At 25.7% G+C, this 25295-nt stretch overlaps 1 protein-coding gene across 4 annotated transcripts in view; it reads left to right on the top strand.

Moving 5' to 3' along the window:
• Window positions 1-25295, top strand: part of LOC109606321 (serine/threonine-protein phosphatase 4 regulatory subunit 1-like) — a 245127-nt gene that overhangs the window by 204536 nt on the left and 15296 nt on the right. The gene's annotated exons all lie outside the window — the stretch shown is intronic.

Here is a 25295-nt window from a genome sequence, read left to right as displayed (position 1 = left end):
GCTCTTTACTCTTTTTACTCTACACTTTACTCGTTTTTACTCTTTACTCCTTTTTACTCTTTTCTCTACTCTTTACTCCTTTTACTCTTTACCCTTTTTATTCTTTACTCTTTTACTCTTTTACTCTTTTACTCTTTTACTCTTTTACTCTTTTACTCTTTTACTCTTTTACTCTTTTACTCTTTTACTCTTTTACTCTTTTACTCTTTTACTCTTTTACTCTTTTACACTTTTACTCTTTTACTTTTACTCTTTTACCCTTTTACTCATTTACACTTTTACTATTTTCCTCTTTTACTCTTTTCCTCTTTTACTCTTTTACTCTTTACTCTTTTTTACTCGTTACTCTTTTTTACTCGTTACTCTTTTTACTCTTTTCTCTTTTTACTCTTTACTTTTTTTACTCTTTACTCATTTTACTCTTTTTACTCTGTACCTTTTTTATTTTTTACTCTTTTATTGTTTTACTCTTTTGCTCTTTATTGTTTTTACTCTTTACACTCTTTACTCTCTTCTTTTTTTACTCTTTACTTTTTTTACTCTTTACTCTTTTTACTCTTTATTCTTTTTTTACTTTACTCTATTTTTTTTTAGTCTTTTGTCATTTTTATACCTTACTCTTTTTACTCTTTTTACTCTTTTTACTCCTTTTACTCTATTTTACTGTTTACTCTTTTCTCCTTTTACTCCGTTTATATATTTTTTTTAATTTACTCTTTATTTATTCATTGTTTCTCTTTATTTTTTATTTGACATTACCCTTTCCTTTACCCTCCTTAGTTTAGTTATGTTGCTCTAATCTGTATTCGTTTATTTACTCATTTATCCAGGTTTTTATTTTGATTTGTAAATATTGTGCTCGCCTTATCAGAAGTAAACCACAGTCAATTGCTTAGCGCCATCGTTATTGCATTAATTTGGATAATTTGGCTGTGCATTTAATTAATAGCTAATTATAAACAAAATTTTGAAATAAATTAAGATTATTTTATTGGTACTAAATTGGATTATATTTTATTTAAAACAAAAACTTAATCAACATAAAAATTACATTTAAAATTTGAAGGAGAGTTGAATTAATTAATTTAATTTAAATGAAAAGTTGAAAAAATAATAATTTTTATTAAATAACATATAATAATGATTTTAAAAGTATTTATAAATCCATTCGTCTGTTTTTTTAACTCCTTTTTGTTTTCTTATCTTTTTCTGTACTATTTATTTTATTATTTACTTTGTTTTTTACCCTTTTCTTTATTTATTTAACTTTCTACTTTACTCTTTTCATTACCTTTTATTATACTCTTGATTTTACTCTATTCTGTACTCTTTATTTTACTCTACTTAACAATTTAATTTACTATATTCTCTTTATTATTAATTGAAGTTTACATTAATCTTTTCTTTACACTTCACTCTTTATTTTACTCTTTACTCTATTTAATACTTTATTGGGTATATATTTTATTTTTTTCTCTTTTATTTACCTCTTATTTTATTCTATTATCTATTTACTCTTCTATGCTCTTTATTTTACTCTTTAATTAACTATTTAATTTACTTTTCTCTTGTTTTATTTTATTTTTAGTTCACTTTAACTTTATAACACTTTATTAGTTCCTTTACCTTTATCAGTGACATTTACCATGTTTTACTCTATTTTACTCTTTACATTAATCTTAGTTTTCACTTTACTATTTATTTTACTTCATTGTATACCCTTTTCTTTTCTCTGCATTTTACTTTTTTACTTTAGTCTTTTCCTTACCCGTATTTCACTCATGATTTTACTGTATTATCTATTCTTTGCTCTTTACTTAAATATTTAATAAAGTTTACTCTTTACTTTGGTTTAATTGTGTAAAAATTTAAATGCTGATTGTGGCAGTTTGTACTGAATCTTAAATGATATTAAATAAAATAATAACAATATTAATAAAATGAATCCACCCCCATTGTCTGCGTTTGAATTGATCGTGATCGTTTGGTTCAGAAACTGCATAAATAAAGGTTGTTTGTTTACACACGATTTTAAGTATTCTCTTTGCCAACTCGCCAGACGACCAAATTTATGTTCGCATTTCATGGCCAACAACGTAATTCCGCTCTATATATGTGCAGTTTTGTCAGAATATGGTCGTGCACGACTGCAGAATAAAAACTAAATAAACCGATTGGCACAAAGAAAGAAACATTAGTAGTTAGTTTAGTAATGAAGAAAAATTACGCAGAAGGAAACAGTATGAATTTTGACAGTGTGTCACATTTTTCATGTTTCGAGGAACATGATTAAATTTTGTTTGTCTCCGACAATTTACGAAGTAACCAAGTTTATCTTTTATTGAATTATAGTCCGTCGAGAATTTTAAATCAGCAGTATCGGACGTAAACAAGATTCTGCTTGTCATTTTCATGTTGTAATAAATGAAAGTTTTAAATCATGTTAGTCTACTTAAAGTGATCACTTTGGTAGTATCTTCAAAAATAATATTATGACAACACATTTATAAATTGTCTGGTTGATTTACAATTTTTAATTAAACTATATTGTATAATTGGCAATAACGTAAGCTGAACTGGACGATCATTATTGCGAGGAAATTCATTTTAATTAATCGTTGTGGAAATGCAAATTTTAAAATTATTATGATTTAACTCTGCATAAATATGAGCCCATTAAAATATGCATATTATAAAGAAGGTTAGCTTAAATACTATTTTATTTATGACAATCTTTACTGCCTCACATTTACATATTTATGATTTTTATTGTATAAATTCTGAATTTGATACTCTTGGCAATTCTGTTTCTGGGTCTTATGTCATTGATGCATATTAGTTTACTTGGTTGTATTACAACCTTACTGTCCACTGACTTGGAAAATATTCAAACAAACTATTTAATTGACTTGACTTAATTTTTATAAAGAGTAAAAATACTTTTTAGGGTATATTTTAATGAAAATTTGCTTAAGTGGAACCTTGAATAAGTTCTCGCTGTTTCTTTTTCTTTATTTGAAATGTAATCGAAAAATATGTTTTAGTCAAAGTATTGTTCAACACTGACCACTAATTTCTTCTTTCTTTTTAGAAGCATATAAATTCGTTGTTGGAAAGACCATATGTCTTTTGAGGCTTGCTAAGAATCGATCCAAACTTAGTATTACTTATTTATGTGAAAATTGTCTTGATTAGGACCTTGAATAAGTTCTCGCTGTTTCTTTTACAAAATAAAAGCTTTATTTGAAATGAAAGGAACAAAAATGTTTCAGTCAAAGTATTGCCCATCATTGGCCACTAGTTTCTTCTTTCTTTGTGTGTAAACATTTAGATTCCTTGACGAAAAGACCAATATGTTTTTTGAGGCTTGCCAACAATCGTTCCATTCTTTAGTATCTTCATATATATGAAAGTGCTGCTCAGACAGACCATATACCATAGAGGGGTGAAAATCAAAAGGGCTGTATCTGGACAACACTGTAGGTGGTGTAAAACTTCTCATTGAAGCGTTTCCAGGTGGGTTTTCATTGGATTTACCCTTCGATCATTGTCATGTACCAAAACAGCGGCCATTTTTCTTTTGGAACTGGACTCTAATGGCTCAATTGAAGTCGAAACAGTGATCTCCCGTGACAGTCTCTTCAGTTTAAGCAGTTCATAATAAATTACACCTTGTAGATCCTACGAAATGAAGGGAATAAGCTTCGAACTATGAATATTTGGTTTTGGGGATAATGTTGATGGTTGTCCGGGATTACCCCACGATTGTACCCTTTGTATTGTCGTAGTGTGTCTACTTTTTATCGCAAGTCACTATACGGTGCAAAAAACGTCTTCTTTTCTGCCGTTGAAGCAGTATTTCACACGTGAGAAAACCCCTTTCGACGTCTCCCATGTTCAAATCATACCATATCCAATGTTCTTGCTTCTAGATCATTCCTAATACATTTAAATGACTTGAAACTGTAGACACATCTTCTTCTAATCTTCCTCCAAGTTCTGTAAGTGTCTGACATCGGCCGTGATCAAGTAATTCTTCCAATTATTTGCCTTCGGTGCACCATAATGTTCCATAATCATTATTTTTGAAGCACTACAAGATATTAGCTGTAGATTTCTTTTGAATAAAACAAAATACACTTTATTTGGCACAGAAGTAGACTGTTATTTTTGAAGAAACAGCGAGAACTTATTCAAGGTCCACAATAATCCCATTTATTACACACTTTTGTTCCATTAATGAATTTAATAACTTTAGCGGCTGATTTAACAAACTTGAATTAAAATTATTCTACATTTTATTACTTTAAAAAATTATCAAATATTTATTTAAATTTCACATACTAAAAAAGATCTGGAAATAGTAATTAAATTGTTAGAATCTTAAATCTTAAATTTTTGAAGAAACAGCGAGAACTTATTCAAGGTCCAAAAATCCCATTTAATCCAATAGTTGTGACACCCACAACAATATTGATAAATTTAATAAGTTAACCCGCTGATTTTATTAAGGAAGTCTTTTGCAAACTGCTAATTAAATATTGAAACAATAATAAAAGTTTTAATTACCTAATTAATTTACGGCGAAAGTCAAATAACAAAATAACAAAGAAGTTGATTGTTTAAATTAAAATTTGTGTGAGGGATTAATTGAACACAAACAGTCACAACATTTAATTAAACAATTAAGTGCAACACGAAAATTGAAGGCATGAATCGTCCGACACCTGCGATTCATGCATGTAAATCCAGCGTCAACCCTCTCTCTGGCGCGTCTCTTGTCGTTCAATGGATCGACAGTCATTCATTGATGCCGTGCCGTGTCTCGTTGCGTGGGTGGCCGTGATCCGCGAGATTAAATTGTGAACAAGTAAAAACGTGGAGGTTTTTAGCTGCGCACCTTATAATTATGATAATGGTTCGTTGGGTTTTGACTGGATTGTTGTTTTGGTGGACAATTAGTTCGACTGTTTGATTTTATTCTGGTTGGTTTGTAAATATTGTGGTCGTCTTATCAGGAGTAAGCCGCGGTCAATTGCTTAGCGCCATCGTTATTGCATCAATTTGGATGTGCATTTGATTAAAGGCTAATTATAAACAAAATTTTGAAATTAATTATGATTATTTTATTTGTGTTTGTTTATTGAGTTAAATTTTATTCAAAACAAAATAAAAACTTTATAAATATTTAACTAGTTGTTGAATTATTTTAAATTATGTTAAATAATATACAAAAATAATAAACTTTTTTAAAAACTGTTTAATACATTTTACTCTACAGAAATATTAACTGGTGTATTTGTTATTTATTATTGAACAATTTTAGCTTTATTTTGTGAGTTTATATCGGTAAAATGTTATATAAATTTTATTAATTTTTATTATTCTTTTAATAAAAAACAATAATTAATATCAAATAATAATACAAATCTTCTTAAAACATCAAATTATATGTAAAATTAATTTTTTAAAATCCACAATGGGCTTTTAAATTTAATAATATTAATATATATGATTGTTTAAAAAATATATAAAGAGTTAATTAAAAAGATAAATTATTTTATTCGTTTAGATTTGTGTAAATTTATTTTCACTCACAAAACTCTGTACAAACATTCATTTTTTATAATTTAACTAAATAGGCTGAAAAATTTGGAAATAATTAACATATTAATCAACCCTATTAATCAATACTTAAACAATATTATTTTTTAATTAAATTTTAAAATATTCATTTTTTGTTTCTGACAATTTGTTTTTAATTTATTTCAATGAAAATATTTAATTGAAAAATTGTAAAAAATACTTTATATATATTTTAATACACACAATAATTTCAATTAATTAAATATCAATGTACAGTTTATTATAGAAATTTTAATTAAAATTATTCCATATTTTACTACGTCAAAAAAATATTTAAATTTATCATACTAAAAATATCTAGAATTATTAATTAAATTGTTAAAACATCATTGAAACAATTTTAAACAAAATATTTTAATTAAATTTTGATTTTAGTGTCATTTTTTAATTTATTTTATTTGGTTAAACTGTTAAAATATAATTTTTTATAATTCTTTATTTTTAAGGAATTTTAAAAGTTACATAACATTAGAAATATAAATTTTATGATTTTTAAGTATCTTTAAATTTTATTTAAATACAAAAATTGACATCAAAATGTAAAATTTAATAAAATTAAAATTTGTCTTCATTTTATTACATTAAAAAATATCAAAAATTATTTCAATGTAATATACTAAAAAAAGTGGAAATATTAAACTAAATTTTTAATATATATATTTTTTTCTTTATAACCATTTTTTTAATTTATATTCGAAGCTACTAAAACATATTTTTTTATAATTTCTTTATATTCATTGAAAATATTTAATTAATATAAAAATTTAAAATTATTTTGTGTTATTAAAATATCTTTAAATTTTGTTTAAATATATAATAATTTAATTAGAATAATTAACATCAAAATATGGAATTTATTTAACAAACTTAAATTAAAATTATTCTAGATTTTAATACGTTAAAAAATTATCAAATATTTATTTAAATTTAAATATTAATTAAAAATTGGAAAATAATAAATTAAAAAAAATAGTTAAGTTTTTTTTTTCATAAATATAATTCAATTAAACAAATTTCATAAAATTGGATAAAAAATTATCATTATTATTATTAAATTTATAAACAAAACATTTGTTGTAAAACATTAAAACAATGATTAAAATATATTTTTTATAACAAAATGGATATTTTATTAAAATATTCTTCAATTTAAATATTAATATTAATTAATAAAAAATTGGAGAATAGTAAAAAATTAAATTAAAGTAGTATATTTTTACTTAATAAATATATTTGAGTTAAAGAAATTTCATAAAATTGAATATATAATTATCATAAATTTGTAATGAATATAATAAAATACTAAATTTATAAACATAAATTAATTCTAAAACAAAATTATCAAATATTTATTTAAATTTAATTTTTAATATTTAGACAGAATATTATTTTTTAATTAAATTTTTAAATATTTCTTTTCTCTATCCAAAAATTGAAAAAATATTTTATAGCCTTAAAATATTTTTAAATTATATTATATTATATAATAATTTAATTAGAATAATTAATGTCAAAATGTAGAATTTATTTAAGATACTTAAATTAAAGTTATTCTACATTTTATTACGTTACAAAAAAGAAACATTAAAATTTCTTTATTTTGAATTAAAATACTTATATAATAAAAAATTAAAAAAAATGTTTGGTTGTCTTAAAATATGTTTAAATTTTGTTTAAATATGTGAAATTTATTTAACAAACTAACTTATTCTACATTTTATTATGTTAAAAAAACATGTTTTTTGCACACTTTTTAAATTTATTTTATTTAGTTAAGCTGTTAAAACATATTTTTTTATAATTTCTTTAATTTCAGTGAATTTTTAATGTTATATAATATAAAAAATAAATTTTATGGTCTTTAAAGTATCTTTAAATTCTATTTATATACAAGATAATTAATTAAACTGACATCATAATGTAAAATTTATTTAAAGACTTTATTTAAATTAAAATAATTTATTAATTTTTAAAGATATGTATTGTTTTTTTATTCTATAATTATAAATTATTTTACAACCTTAATAAGTCCTATAATTAATTTAAATAAAATAATTTCTTATTTCAAAAAATAATTACTTCCTAATTCATATTAACACATGCCAATAAGGCGTCGTCAATTTTAAAATCACCCCTAAAACACCTGGTAACGTTGTTAAGGGTCAGTGTCTGTCGGAAATTGTCGCCGTGCTCGAAGAAAAAACGCCCCGGAGGCACCCGGTGCACAAATCACCGCCGCCCGCCGTCCCGTCCGCCGCCATTGGGCGTCGACGGGGGCCAGGTGCAATTTCCGCGGACGCGGAAACGCCGACCCGACTACAACCCCCCCGTCGAACCGGCATGGCGGCCTAAGGGTAGACCGGTCGTCGGGATTTTCGGCGACACAATGGGACGGGGGAGCCGTCGATAACGGGGCTTGTGGTACGGTACAATGGTGCGTCCGGGAGAAGTTTCCAAACTCGTGTTGGGCTCCGAATCGGGGCGAGGTCGTGCCACCAGATAATGGTCCAGATAAGCTATTCTAGTTTGCCTGTGACATTGATCGACCATAGTTTTGTTGTGGCTTACTATTACAATTTTTTTAATTCACAAAAACTACGAATAATACATTACATTATTACCATTATCTGTTATGATGTATTATTTATTATGTGTATATAATACACAATTCCAAATCCAAATCAATATCTATTAGTTCATTTATTTTATGCTTCACTGTTTTATCTACGTTTTTAATAATAAAATATTTATTAACTATAAAACGTACATTATTCTAATGCACAACTAAATTTTAATATGTAACATGTCATAAAAGCAAAAATATATTTTTTATAACGTGCATTTTATAGTAAAATATAAGAATTATATAATACTCAGAAAAAGCTGAGCTAAACTACCATATACATATAATTCATTTTTATAGTTGATTTTAATTTTATCCATGTGAAAAATGCATATTTTAATTATAGTCATTCAATTTTATTTATATATTATTTTTATGTTCCAGGTATGTCAATAAAAGTCTTTAAAAAACATGGTAAGATGTCATATTTGTACTTGAATAACATTGTAAATTTATAACAATGTTATTTATAAATATAAAATTTATTGATATCTCATTAAGGCACTGATGATCACTTTATTAATTATTAATGGTAAAAGCTGAAATCAATATTTCCATAAGTTTAAATTTTAATTGTATTTTATATTTGAATGTTAATAATTATGTCATTATTTATTTAGTTGTTATTTTTTGTGATTTAGTTTTCATAAAATAATCAACGTAGAGACGATTGGATTTTATTTATTTGTTTAAATACTTTATGTGGACTAAATAAATAATATTTGGATATGGCACCAAATTTCTACATCAAATTTATTAAATTAATAAACTTATTAATTAATCAATAAAATACAAATTGTGTTGAATAATTTATGATATTCCTAAATTTAAATAGTAATTCAATATTGGAGAATAATAAAAATTAAATAACAGCCAATATTTTCTTAATAATTTTCTTATTCTGAAACATTGCAATTATGATAATAAATATATTTTTTATAAGAACGTAGGTATTTAATTATCAAATTTAAATGTTAATTAAAAATAAATAAATTAAAAAAGTATCCAATTTTTTTAATAAATAGTTGAGTTAAACAAATTTCAAAGAATCGAATAAAAAATTATCAAAAATTTGTAATATTTTTATAATGTTAAATTTACAAACATAAATTTGTTGTAAAACATTAAAAAAATTATTAAAAATATATTTTTTATAACAAAAAAGATATTTTATCAAAATATTTTCCAATTTAAATATTGATTAAAAATTAGAAAATAGTAAAAAATTAAAAATGTAGTACATTTTTTCATAATAAATATATTTGAGTTAAACAAATTTTATAAAATTTAATAACAAATTATCATAAATTTGCAATGAAAATAAAATATTTAATATTTTTATGAACATAAATTTGTTATAAAACATTAAAAAAATTATTAAAAATATATTTTTATAACAAAAAAGGTATTTTATTAAAATATTCTTCAATTTAAATATTAATTAAAAATAGGAAAATGTTAAAAAATTAAAAAAGTAGTCAGTTTTTTATTTATTAAGAAAATTATTCCACATTTTCTTACCTTAAAAAATTATCAAATATTTATTTAATTTAAATATTAATTAAAACTTGGAAAATAATAAATTTATATACAAAACATTTGTTGTAAAACATTAAATAAATGATTAAAATATATTTTTTATAACAAAATAGAAAAAAAAGTAGTATATTTTTTCTTATTTAATATATTTGATTTAAACAAATTTCATATTAAATTTATAAACATAATTTTTTGCGAAAACATTAAATATATGATGAAAAATATTTTTTTATAAAAAATAAGATATTTTATTAAAATATTCGTATATTAAATTTAAATATTAATTAAAAATTAAAAAATAGTAAAAAGTTTAAGCCATTTTTTCTTAATAAATATAGAATTTAATTAAAAAAATGTATAAAATTAGTTAAAAAATTATCCAAAATTTGTGATAAATATAAAATTTTTAAACATAAACATTGAAAATATGATAAAATATATGTTTCTATAACAAAATAGGTATTTAATTAAAATATTCTTAGTTTTAAATATTAATTAAAAATTGAAAAATAGTAAAAAATTAAGAGTTGTCAATTTTTTCTTAATAAATGTTGTTAAATTCAAAAAATTTCATGAAATATAATATTACTACTGAAAATTTTATCAAACATTATAAATTGGTACTATAAACAAAGAAAATAAATAATAACCATTTATTTGTTATAAATAAATACAATTGAGTGTGTCACCTGAAAATTATATAAATCATTAAAATATGTCTTAATTAAATTAATTTTATTTTTTATTATTGTATTTAAAGTTGATATAAATTAAAATAAAGTTCACATATTAAAAGCTTTTGATGAATTTAAAGTAACATCTACGGCTTAATTTAGGACAACTACGTTTTTTTAGAAAAATCCTTTGTCATTTTGTACAATATCGTTTCCTAATATTTAAGATTCTGGTTTTTAAACCGCATAATATAAAAATCACCCTCTGGGGTGATATATCGAACCGATTTATTTCGAGTCCGGTGTGTGACTTTTCGTGCACCCCCACACGTACACCCAAACACTGATGGATGTGTTGAATTTAGTCATGGGTTTTTGAGGGTGGATTCGTGTAAAAGTCAACTAAATTGACTATGACTAATGCTTTTGTTATTGTTCCCAACAATCTGATTCATTGATTTTAGAAATTATGCTATTGTTAACCACTTTTTGTTGTTCATTAGTTTTATTTCTATTGAATTATAATGATACCATTGAATTGGGAACCTTTACAGGTTGTTCGAGGTACAATTTTCCCCCTTTTATTTCATGACAATAAATGTTGCCAGAATCATCTTATTTTAAAACTAAATTCAATATTTTGTTCCAATTCAATCAATTTTTAATTCTTCATACTTTTTACAGCACAAATGATAATATTAACCAATTTCAAATACATGAACACAATTTACGGAACCTGTAAAACGTTGAAAATACTTTTTTATATAAAATAACATGTGTACATCAAAAAATAGCTTGTAGAATATATTTGTAAAATTATTCATAATAACGGATTGCCAAAACAAAATTTGTTCCAACTCTACAAGTGTATTGTTGGATTTGAAATTTACGCCAAACAATATTTTGATAATGATCATCCTTTTTGTTGTGAAATAATGTTTAAATAGTGCTGAAAAGTTCATTTTATGAATTTAATAATTACATTTTATACACTTCAATTTATTTATTAATTAACTTACTATTTTATTTTTTTTAATCCAAATTGCTTATTTTTAAATCTTATTTTACTGTTTCAAAAGTTAAATTTAACTTCTTATTTGTATTACAATGTTTTGCTTTACTTTTTATTTTTCTTAATTCAGTTTTTCAAAAATTATTTTTAATACTTAATTTTAAGAATACCATATAGTAAATATTTACATTCTTTACAAATTAATTATATTTTCTCCCCTATAATACAAATTGTAAATATTTAAATCCTATTTTACTGTTTCAAAAATTAAATTTGTCATTCTTATTTGTATTTTATGAGATCCCTACAGTAAAATTTTTTGATTTACTGTTATCTTTCTTAATTCAGTTTTTCAAAAATTATTTCTAATACTTAATTTTAAGAATACCATATAGCAAATATTTATATTTTTTACAAATTTATTATATTTTATCCCCTATAATACAAATTGTAAATATTTAAATCCTATTTTACTGTTTCAAAAATTAAATTTGTCATTCTTATTTGTATTTTATGAGATTCCTACAGTAAAATTTTTTGATTTACTTTTATCTTAATTCAGTTTTCCAAAAATTATTTCCAAAACTTAATTTTAAGAATGGCATATGGTAAATATTTATATTTTTTACAAATTTTCTTTATTTTATCTCTTTTAATACAAATTGGTAATTTTTAAATCCTATTTTACTGTTTCAAAAACTAAATTTGACATTCTTATTTGTATTTTATGAGATTCCTACAGTAAAATTTTTTGATTTACTTTTATCTTTCTTAATTCAGTTTTTCAAAAATTATTTCTAAAACTTAATTTTAAGAATGGCATATGGTAAATATTTATATTTTTTACAAATTTTCTTTATTTTATCTCTTTTAATACAAATTGGTAATTTTTAAATCCTATTTTACTGTTTCAAAAACTAAATTTGACATTCTTATTTGTATTTTATGAGATTCCTACAGTAAAATTTTTTGATTTACTGTTATCTTTCTTAATTCAGTTTTTCAAAAATTATTTCTAAAACTTAATTTTAAGAATGGCATATGGTAAATATTTATATTTTTTACAAATTTTCTTTATTTTATCTCTTTTAATACAAATTGGTAATTTTTAAATCCTATTTTACTGTTTTGTTTTTATCTTTCTTAATTCAGTTTTCCAAAAATTATTTCTAAAACTTAATTTTAAGAATGGCATATGGTAAATATTTATATTTTTTACAAATTTACTTTATTTTATCTCTTTTAATACAAATTGGTAATTTTTAAATCCTATTTTACTGTTTCAAAAACTAAATTTGACATTCTTATTTGTATTTTATGATATAATTTTTTGTTATATTTTTATCATTCTAATTAAAATGTATATCGCATAGTTTTAAAAATTTAATTAATTTTAATTTCTTATTTTGAATTAAATTTTATGACGTTTAATTTTACTATTTCATTAATTTATGTATAATTACCAAAATATTATTTAATAAATTACTGTTTCAAAAGTTATATTTGACATTTTTATTTGTATTTTACGAAGGTCTTTAAATTACAATTTCTTTCTTTACTTTTATCATTCTAATTAAACTGTTTTGTATCACATAGTTTTAAAAATTTAATTAGTTGTAAAATTTTTTTCAATCTTTCAAATTTTGAATTAAATTTTATGAAATTTTTAATTTTACTATTTCATTAATTTATGAATAATTTCTTGGATCTTTAAAAATGTTTTTTATATACTCTATTTATACAACTAAGAATTATCTTTATAATAATTTGTTCATTGTTCCAGAAAAATACATATATTACCCAAATATTATTTAGTAAATTACTGTTTCAAAAGTTAAATTTGAGATTCTTAAATATATTTTATGAAGGTCGTTACATTACAATTTTTTTCTTTACTTTTATCATTCTAATTAAAACGTTTTGTATCACATATTTTTAAAAATTTAATTAGTTGTAAAATTTTTTTGAAATTTTCAAGTTTTAAATTAAATATTATGACATTTTTAATTTTACTATTTCATTAATTTATATATAATTTCTTCTTAAATCTTTAAAAATGTTTTTATATACTCTATTTATACAACTAGGAATTATGATTATAGTAATTTGTTCATTTTTAACAATGTTCCAGAAAAATATATATATTACCCAAATATTATTTAGTAAATTACTGTTTCAAAAGTTAAATTTGACATTCTTATTTGTGTTTTACGAAGGTCCTTACGTTACAATTTTTTTTCTTTACTTTTATCATTCTAATTAAAATGTTTTGTATCACATAGTTTTAAAAATTTAATTAGTTGTAAAATTTTTTTGAATTTTTCAAATTTTATATTAAATATTATGACATTTTTAATTTTACTATTTCATTAATTTATGTGTAATTTCTTTTTTGATTTTTAAAAATGTTTTTATATACTCTATTTATACAACTAGGAATTATGATTATAGTAATTTGTTCATTTTTTACCTTGTTCCAGAGAAATACATATATTACCCACATATTATTTAGTAAATTACTGTTTCAAAAGTTAAATTTGACATTCTTATTTGTGTTTTACGAAGGTCCTTACGTTACAATTTTTTTCTTTACTTTTATCATTCTAATTAAAATGTTTTGTATCACACAGTTTTAAAAATTTAATTTGTTGTAAAATTTTTTTGAAATTTTCAAATTTTAAATTAAATATTATGACATTTTTAATTTTACTATTTTATTAATTTATGTATAATTTCTTCTTGGATCTTTAAAAATGTTTTTATATACTCTATTAGTACAACTATAAATTATGATTATAATAATTTGTTCATTTTTTACCTTGTTCCACAAAAATACATATATTACCCAAATATTATTTAGCAAATTACTATTTCAAGAGTTAAATTTGACATTCTTATTTGTGTTTTACGAAGGTCCTTACGTTACAATTTTTTTCTTTACTTTTATCATCCTAATTAAAACGTTTTGTATCAAATAGTTTTAAAATTGAATTAGTATTAGAATTTTTTAAATTTTGAATTAAATTTTATGAAATTTTTAATTTTACTATTTCATTAATTTATATGTATAATTTCTTCTTGGATGTTTAAAAATATTTTTATATACTCTATTTATACAACTAAGAATTATGATTATAATATTATATACTCTATTTATACAACTAGGAATTATGATTATAATAATTTGTTCATATTTTACCTTGTTCCAGAAAAACATTATTAATTAAATAAATATTATTTAGTAAAAGGGCAAAATTTCAAATCTACTTATTGACATTTAATGAATAAACAAACAGAAGTAAATAATACTAGTCATTCAAATGGCTAAGTGGATGGTGTCAGGAAAAATTCCAACAAATTAAATTTAACTGACGCATTAAGTGATTCAAAGAAATTATTAACCGGGGGAATCACACCCATACCTTAATATCTGTAGGTCAGATTTCAGTCTTCGTGTCGTACTAACCTTGAACCTTATTTATATCTATAAATTTAGAAAATTAATATAATTTTATTGTTTGCTTGGTACTATTTTATTGGTGGTACCTTTTGTGTATTATCATCAATTGGCAGTACCCTTACAAGCTCACTGAGATGTCCAATTGGTTTATTATTAGTACTATTTTATCTAAAACCCATCTTCATCGACCTGTCGACGATGTGGCCCACCTCCGGCACCGACCGCGTCCACGTACGCAGCCAAGTACTGGAAAATTCCTCGATTATCCTTCGGCCGCACCGCCACGTGCACACACATTCCGTACTACGCAATTCGGCCGGTTCCGCGGCCGATCAAAGGAGTGCGCGGCATGTGTGCTGATTGTTCGCGTGTGCAGCGGCCACGGGTACCTCTCCCGCGGCCGATCGAGCCGTTCCATTGGACGGGCACGGGCTCCGCCCCGCGGAAGGACCCTAAGATGGCCGACCGCGATCCAACTTAAGACGCAGTTGTCTCCGATCGTACGGACGCGTTTCGTTCTCACCCGGGGTTTTTTTCTTGTGCGGGGGTCACGTGGTGCCCGGCGGCCGGCGGGTTCTTGCCTCGGAGGCGCAGGGCCTCCGGATGTACGGGCGCACATCTGTTTCTTGTGGGTTCCTATTTTCGGGGGGCCAGGTGGTACTTTGTTTTTTCTTCAAATGGTCGCCTTAGCTATGGGTGGCTTCTTTTTGTTGGGTTCGGAGTCTGGTGGATCGAAAATTGGCGCCAACTGAAGCAATAACTCGAATCTACCATTTTGAGTACCTAAAACTGCCATTTTATTGATCTCCATTATTTTAAAATGGCATTTTTATTGCCATAATAAGAACTGTCTTCTCTTAATGAGCTGCATGTTTTGTTTCTGTTAAAAATTAAGTTAACAACTTGTAGTAGATCAAAATCAGTACCAATAGTACCAATAACTTGAATCTTCCATTTTAAGAATTTAAAAACTCAAAAATTTTGTAGAATTTTGTTTACGATTTTAAGTACATCTATTTTTTTTCGGTATTCCTCTTTTCGAGGATCAGGTGGTACTTTGTTTTTTCTTCAAATGGTCGCCTTAGCTATGGGTGGCTTCTTTTTGTTGGGTTCGGAGTCTGGTGGATCGAAAATTGGCGCCAACTGAAGCAATAACTCGAATCTACCATTTTGAGTACCTAAAACTGCCATTTTATTGATCTCCATTATTTTAAAATGGCATTTTTATTGCCATAATAAGAACTGTCTTCTCTTAATGAGCTGCATGTTTTGTTTCTGTTAAAAATTAAGTTAACAACTTGTAGTAGATCAAAATCAGTACCAATAGTACCAATAACTTGAATCTTCCATTTTAAGAATTTAAAAACTCAAAAATTTTGTAGAATTTTGTTTACGATTTTAAGTACATCTATTTTTTTTCGGTATTCCTCTTTTCGAGGATCAGGTGGTACTTTGTTTTTTCTTCAAATGGTCGCCTTAGCTATGGGTGGCTTCTTTTTGTTGGGTTCGGAGTCTGGTGGATCGAAAATTGGCGCCAACTGAAGCAATAACTCGAATCTACCATTTTGAGTACCTAAAACTGCCATTTTATTGATCTCCATTATTTTAAAATGGCATTTTTATTGCCATAATAAGAACTGCCTTCTCTTAATGAGCTGCATGTTTTGTTTCTGTTAAAAATTAAGTTAACAACTTGTAGTAGATCAAAATCAGTACCAATAGTACCAATAACTTGAATCTTCCATTTTAAGAATTTAAAAACTCAAAAATTTTGTAGAATTTTGTTTACAATTTTAAATACATCTATTTTTTTCGGTATTTCTCTTTTCGAGGATCAGGTGGTACTTTGTTTTTTCTTCAAATGGTCACCTTAGCTATGGGTGGCTTCTTTTTGTTGTGTTCGGAGTCTGGTGGATCGAAAATTGGCGCCAACTGAAGCAATAACTCAAACCTACCATTTTGAGTACCTAAACCTGCCATTTTATTGATCTCCATTATTTTAAAATAGCACTTTTATTGCCATAATAAGAACTGTCTTCTATTCGTGAGTTGTGTGTTTTGTTTCTGTTAAAAATTAAGTTACCAACTTATAGTATATAAAAAGTTGGTACCAATAGTACCAATAACATGAATCTTTCATTTTAAGATTTTAAAAACTCAAAAATTGTATAAAATTTTGTGTACAATTATAAGTACATCTGTTTCTTCGGAATTCCTCTTTTCGAGGATCAGGTGGTACTTTGTTTTTTCTTCAAATGGTCGCCTTAGCTATGGCTGGCTTCTTTTTGTTGTGTTTGGAATTTGGTGGATCGAAAATTGGCGCCAACTGAATCAATCTACTCATTTTGAGTACTTAGAACTACCATTTTATTGATCTCCATTATTTTAAAATTGCATTTTTATTGCCATAATAAAAACTATCTTTTCTTCATGAGCTGGATGTTTTATTTCTGTTAAAAATAACAACACCAACTTGTAATAAAATGGTACCACTAGTACCAGTAACTTGAATCTTCCTTCCATTTTAAGATTTTAAAAATTCAATGTTGCAAATATAAATAAAATGGTATATTTATACGAATTCAATAAATCCCTTCAATAGTTTCTCTTATATTTAAAATAAATTCCATGCCAAGAGTACTGGATATTTTAAAATTTTATTTTTGTATGCAATATATAAAAATTTATTCCATAAAATTTCATTTTATAGAAATTTGTATACAGTTTTAAGAACATCTGTTTCTTCAGGGTTTGTCTGTTCATGAAACAGGTGGTACTCGATTTTTTCTTTAAATAGTCAACTTGGCCTAGGTGACTCCTTTTTTGTGCTATTCAAAGCCTGATATATCGAAAATTGACACCAATAATTTGAATCTTCCCTTTTAGGTACTTAGTAGTACTATTTTACTAATTTCTTTTTGAGGATTATTTCAAATTGACATTTTATAACATTTTTATTGTCATTGTATAAACTTTCCTTCTTTCATGAGCTAGATGTTTTGTTTCTGTTAAAAACAACATTACCTGAGGTACTACTATTCGTTTTGAAATCTTGTGGTTAGAAATTTGGCGTCAAAGGTATCAATAAATTGAATTTATACATTTGTTCCTTCGGCGTTCCTATTTTCATAAACCAGGTGGTACTTGATTTTTTTTTTTAAATATTTACCTTAGCCCTAGGAGACTCCTATTCAAAGCCTAGTATATCGAAAAATGGCTCCAATTGTACAAATAACTTGAATCTTTCCTTTTAAGTACTTAATAGTACTATTTTACTAATTTCATTTTTGAGAATTGTCATTTTACAACATTTTTATTTTCATTTTAAGAACTTTAATCCTTTTAGGTGTTAGATGGTTTATTTTTGTTAAAAATAACATCATTACCTAAAGTACTGCTTTTCTTTTCAAATCCCAGTGGTTCGAAAATTGGACCAGTAGTACCAATAAGTCGAATCTTATTGTAAGAACTTAAAAGTCTGTTGTTTCAAAAAATGACTCTTTTAACTCTTTTCTTTTAAGTATTTAATAGTACTATTTTACTAATTTTATTGTTTCAAAATGTTATAACATTTTTATTGTTGAACTTCCTCCCTTCAAAATATAGAAGTTAAGTTTCGGTTAAAAATGGCGTTACGTATGGTACTGCTATTTATTTCAAATTTTGAAAGTACCAAATGGTACCATTAACTCGAATATTCCTTTTTACAATTCATGAAAAATTTTCCAAATAAAAAAAAAAACATTTTACTGATGTCTAATTTTAGATTTTAAATTAAAAAAAAATGTCTAATTAAGATTTACCAGAAATATATTATATGATTTTTAAAATGCCAATTTACAAGTTTTTTATTGCTAATTTAGTAATTATAAATTGGTATTTCCATCTTTCATAAGCCAGATGTTAATTTTCTGTTAATAATGGCTTTACCTAGTACTTCTGTTGTGCCTATAGTACCAAATTTTCCTTTCCTTCTTTCACAAACCATATTATTTTAGAACCTAGTAGAGAGAAACTTGGCACCAATACAACCAATATTAACAACTTATTTGAAGAATTTAAACTTGTACCCCTTTAAATATTGTTAAATTGTTTTATAAATGCCCAATTTCCAAATTTTTGAATGAGATTTGCTTATAACAACCTGTATTATTCTAAAAAATTAAATAGTCTTATCCTTACCAGGTGATTGTGAACAGAGGTGTTATTTAGGGACTATCCTTTCTTAATTCTTTTCAAAATGTTAACCAAATTGGCTCCATTGGAGCTAAAGACTTAAGGATCTCATACAATGGTGTTTTGTTAGATAACTACTAAAGGCACCAAATATGACTTTCTCATTTATGTTGTTGTAATTTCTTTAGTATAAGTTAATTAAATGAAAGCACTGTACTTGAGAACATTCAAATTCTACCCCCAAAATGTTGTTCAGCACTTTAATTAAATTTTTTATCCCTGGATAAGTTCATAATGTGGAAAATATCCCTTTGTATATTAGATTTTATTATGCATTCAAAAGAGAAAAGGAACATTAAACGTCTAAGTATAGATATGGGAGCATCCCTTAGTTGAGTTATTTTCGTATTTGTTCCATCTAATCCCAAAATTATGTTCAGATTATTGGAAAATAATGCCAATTAGACGTTTATATGTAAAATATATTGGTTTTATTGATGTTATTTGTTTTTATTTTATTCCCTACTTAAATTATTTCCCATATTTTCTACTAAATATAGAAAATATTGATAAAACCATCGAATTTTTTTTATTTAAGAATGTTAATAATTTATATTTCCATTATTCTGAAGTACAAGGAGGGCCACAGAAACCAGATGAATGTGAAGACTAAACTTAATTATAACATAGTTGTTAAACTTTTCATAAGTTTACTGAAACAAGTAACACAATTACAGCAATTTTGTAATTATTGTGTTTATATAATTATTATAACGTTAATTAATTTAATGTTATGTATAATCAGTCAATAACAAGTCTTGTAAAACTTCTCAAATTATCAATGTTTGAGAATAGTAAGTGATTATATGTCCACACAACAGTTTCCTATAAAAAATTCAAAGCCTGATTAAATTTAACAATTAATTATTTGTTTAATACCAAATTTAACTGGATTTTTTTACATCTAGTTTACATTTTATTCTACAAATAGATTATTTCTCTTTAAATCCTTAAATATTAAGAAACTATTTCATATTGACAATGATTTAAAATTAGTATGAACACTAAAACCGTTTTAACACATAAATTAATGAAATAATTCATTAATACACCGATGAAATTATTTTAAATTGCGCATTTAGAAGATCTGATTTCATACCCACTTTATTCTAGAATTTTCTGATTAGCATTAGAATGATTGAGGTCACAGAATTTGTAATATAAATAATATAAAACGTTGATACAACTCTTGTTTTTATCTTATTTTATGTAAAAAAGTATTAATATTACCATGAATTGCCTAAAAATTTATCCAGATATTAGTGGAATAAAATTAATAGTTTAATTCGTATTATTTATAGAATAATCTTGAATAAGAATGTCTATAAAAGTTATTTTATTTGGATTTTGATTATAATAAAACTATAGTCCTCATTATTAATATTACCAACGTTGCGTTCAGTTGACAAAATTTCAAAAATTCCTTATTTAATTATTGTCAGAAATTTACTTAATTTGTGTGTTTTGTACAAAATTTCGGAATTTATTTGGATAGTCCCCCAAATATTACATCGAATGCAAATGAGTTCTCTTTGTGCGGCGTTACCATTTCCAAGAAACTGCACCATTCCGATTTAAATAAATTAGCATCGGAATTTTTCTCTCATTTAATCATCCACTATTTTCGTACTTGGCTCGTTGATGGGGGGTGTTTTTCGCACACGTACTTTTCCACCTACCATCCTATACATTGGACGTTTTGTGGAATCCAGTTGGACATGTTTTGTTCTATTTTTTTAATGTTTCGGCTGTATACAAAACCCGGGGGTTATTTATATTATGGAGGCTCCAGTTTTCTCAGAAGTGCATCATGCTGCGACTCATGAAATTTTACCTGGTCTTCCTTTTTGGTTGGCTTTATAAAAATCATTGAAATTGTGCCCAAAATATTGTTATTGGGACGTCTTTTATTCAATAAAAGTTGTTTATCAAAACCTTTATTGGGCAAATCAGTTTTATTACGTGCTTTTTATAAAATAACTATGTTGGCGTACCTTTATTATACACAGTGATCTAATAAAATTCGATTAGATGACATTTTTCTGTAAATTTGTGTTTTATTTTTAGTTTCAAACTTGATTTTGGGACTATTGGGGAGTGTCTAGAACTTTATTGATCAAAATTTTATGGTTTACAACAAGAAATCCCAAACTTTACCATCATCATCTTGTTGGTCAGGAATTGTTGGGGATGGGCTCATTGGTACTTTCTTTTTGCACATTTTTGTAAAACCATTTGTCCAATTTATTGGGCAAAGTGGCTTTAAAGGTTAGTCAAAAGATGTGAGTCATTGAAGTTTAACATTCCATCACCATTTAAATCTGGTTTTTCCAAATCAATGGATTTAATTTGTATGGGATTATCCGGCTAGGTACTTGGAATGTGCCCTCTGACCTTCTAAGTGGAATGAAGGGTAGTTCGCAGCAGGGGAGGGACATTTCCATAACATCCATAACAATTGTTATGATTTTAATTGTTGTTTAATTTAATATATTGAAGATTCCTCCCTATTTTTTTCAAGATTTTTTAGCCAAAAATTAGTTTTATCAAAAAAATACAAGAGATCAAAATTTTAAAGTTTCACGTTGTAAACATAAAATTCCGCTCATTAAAAGGGTCTACTCACCCTCAACTATATCAAGACCAATTTTTTAAGGGAAAAATAAGTTATACAAAGTTTCCAAAAAATTTGGGCATACAAATTTTGAAAAGATTTCACCTATAACTATAGTCAGAAATTTGAATAATCGATTTTTGTCCCTCAGATTTTAAATGGCTGTAGTTGGGAGGGGGTGCATCTTAAGACACATATTTATAGGAAGAAGAGTCTTGAAATATATATTTGAATAGATTTTTACTATTGTTTGTTAATTAATTGTTGGGTTAGTTTGATATATTGAAAATTCCTCCCTCTTGTTTTCAAGAATTTCTAACAAAAGATTAATTTTATCAAAAAAATATAAGAGACCAAAATTTTACATTTTTTCATGACCAACAAGGTATTGTTGTTAAAATTTAGAGTTTCACGTTGTAAACATACAATTCCGCTCATTAAAAGGGTGTACTCACCCTCAACTATGTCAAAACCAATTTTTTAAGCGAAAAATAAGTTATACAGAGTTTCCAAAAAATGTGAGTATACAAATTTTGAGAAGATTTGACCCATAACTATAGTCAGAAATTTAAATAATTGATTTTTGTCCCTCATTTTTTAAATGGCTGTAGTTGGGAGGGGGTGTATCTTAAGACACATATTTATAGGAGGAAGAGTCTTAAAATATATATTTGAACAGATTTTAACTATTGTTTATTTATTAATTAATTGTGGGTTAGTTTGATATATTGAAAATTTCTCCCTCTTGTTTTCAAGATTTTCTAGCAAAAGATTAGTTTTATCAAAAAAATACAAGAGACCAAAATTTTATATTTTTTCATGGCAAACAAGGTATTGTTGTTAAAATTTAGAGTTTCACGTTGTAAACATAAAATTCCGCTCATTAAAAGGGTGTACTCACCCTCAACTATATCAAGACCAATTTTTGAAGCGAAAAATAAGTTATTCAGAGTTTCCAAAAAATGTGGGTATACAAATTTTGAGAAGATTTGACCCATAACTATAGTCAGAAATTTAAATAATCGATTTTTGTCCCTCAGATTTTAAATGGCTGTAGTTGGGAGGGGGTGCATCTTAAGACACATATTTATAGGAAGAAGAGTCTTGAAATATATATTTGAATAGATTTTTACTATTGTTTGTTAATTAATTGTTGGGTTAGTTTGATATATTGAAAATTCCTCCCTCTTGTTTTCAAGAATTTCTAACAAAAGATTAGTTTTATCAAAAAAATACAAGAGACCAAAATTTTACATTTTTTCATGACTAACAAGGTATTGTTGTTTAAATTTAGAGTTTCACGTTGTAAATATACAATTCCGCTCATTAAAAGGGTGTACTCACCCTCAACTATATCAAAACCAATTTTTTAAGCGAAAAATAAGTTATACAGAGTTTCCAAAAAATGTGAGTATACAAATTTTGAGAAGATTTGACCCATAACTATAGTCAGAAATTTAAATAATTGATTTTTGTCCCTCATATTTTAAATGGCTGTAGTTGGGAGGGGGTGTATCTTAAGAGACATATTTATAGGAAGAAGAGTCTTGAAATGTATATTTGAACAGATTTTAACTATTGTTTATAAATTAATTGTTGGGTTAGTTTGATATATTGAAAATTCCTCCCTCTTGTTTTCAAGAATTTCTAACAAAAGATTAATTTTATCAAAAAAATACAAGAGACCAAAATTTTAAATTTTTTCATGACCAACAAGGTATTGTTGTTAAAATTTAGAGTTCCACGTTGTAAACATAAAATTTCGCTCATTAAAAGGGTGTACTCACCCTCAACTATATCAAGACCAATTTTTTAAGCGAAAAATAAGTTATACAGAGTTTTCCAAAAAATGTGGGTATACAAATTTTGATAAGATTGACCCATAACTATAGTCAGAAATTTGAATAATCGATTTTTGTCCCTCAGATTTTAAATGGCTGTAGTTGGGAGGGGGTGTATCTTAAGACACATATTTATAGGAGGAAGAGTCTTAAAATATATATTTGAACAGATTTTAACTATTATTTATTTATTAATTAATTGTGGGTTAGTTTGATATATTGAAAATTTCTCCCTCTTGTTTTCAAGATTTTCTAGCAAAAGATTAGTTTTATCAAAAAAATACAAGAGACCAAAATTTTATATTTTTTCATGGCAAACAAGGTATTGTTGTTAAAATTTAGAGTTTCACGTTGTAAACATAAAATTCCGCTCATTAAAAGGGTGTACTCACCCTCAACTATATCAAGACCAATTTTTTAAGCGAAAAATAAGTTATACAGAGTTTCCAAAAAATGTGGGTATACAAATTTTGAGAAGATTGACCCATAACTATAGTCAGAAATTTGAATAATCGATTTTTGTCCCTCAGATTTTAAATGGCTGTAGTTGGGAGGGGGTGCATCTTAAGAGACATATTTATAGGAAGAAGAGTCTTGAAATATATATTTGAACAGATTTTAACTATTGTTTATAAATTAATTGTTGGGTTAGTTTGATATATTGAAAATTCCTCCCTCTTGTTTTCAAGATGTTCTAACAAAAGATTAGTTTTATCAAAAAAATACATGAGACCAAAATTTTACATTTTTTCATGGCTAACAAGGTATTGTTGTTAAAATTTATAGTTTCACGTTGTAAACATAAAATTCCGCCCATTAAATGGGTGTACTCACCCTCAACTATATCAAGACCAATTTTTTAAGGGAAAAATAAGTTATACAAAGTTTCCAAAAAATTTGGGCATACAAATTTTGAAAAGATTTCACCTATAACTATAGTCAGAAATTTGAATAATCGATTTTTGTCCCTCAGATTTTAAATGGCTGTAGTTGGGAGGGGGTGCATCTTAAGACATTTATATTAAGAAGAGTCTTGAAATATATATTGAATAGATTTTAACTATTGTTTATTAATTAATTGTTGGGTTAGTTTGATATATTGAAAATTCCTCCTTCTTGTTTTCAAGATTTTCTGGCAAAAGATTAGTTTTATCGAAAAAATACAAGAGACCAAAATTTTACATTTTTTCATGGCTAACAAGGTATTATTTGTTAAAATTTATAGTTTCACGTTGTAAACATAAAATTCCGCCCATTAAATGGGTGTACTCACCCTCAACAACCCTAAAATTATTAAAAAATATGTATTTATAGGAAAGAGTCTTGTTTTAACCGTTGAACTATATATTTGAGCAGTTCACCGCAACGTTAACCATAAAACTTTTTAAACGATAGTACCTGAATTTGATCTAGATAAAAATGTTTGGTTAGACTCGTCGAAACACGTGAACCCGCTCCATCCTCCCGACGCCCCTGAATCGGGGGGGCCCTTGCGCGCGTGTGCCCCCCTCCCGCCGCACATAAACACGCTTTTCTCGGAATCGACGCTCTCGCGGTCGTACCCCGAACCCGCCGGGGCACAAACAAAACGGCGAGAACGGGAAAAGAGAAAAAGAAAAAGGGTACCGTTCCCCGTCCAATGGGAGCGGG

Source organism: Aethina tumida, chromosome 2 (assembly GCF_024364675.1).
Source record: "Aethina tumida isolate Nest 87 chromosome 2, icAetTumi1.1, whole genome shotgun sequence".
NCBI lineage: Eukaryota > Metazoa > Arthropoda > Insecta > Coleoptera > Nitidulidae > Aethina > Aethina tumida.
The sequence above is the reverse complement of the archived record's forward strand: the minus strand, read 5'-3'. Positions and strand labels throughout refer to the sequence as shown.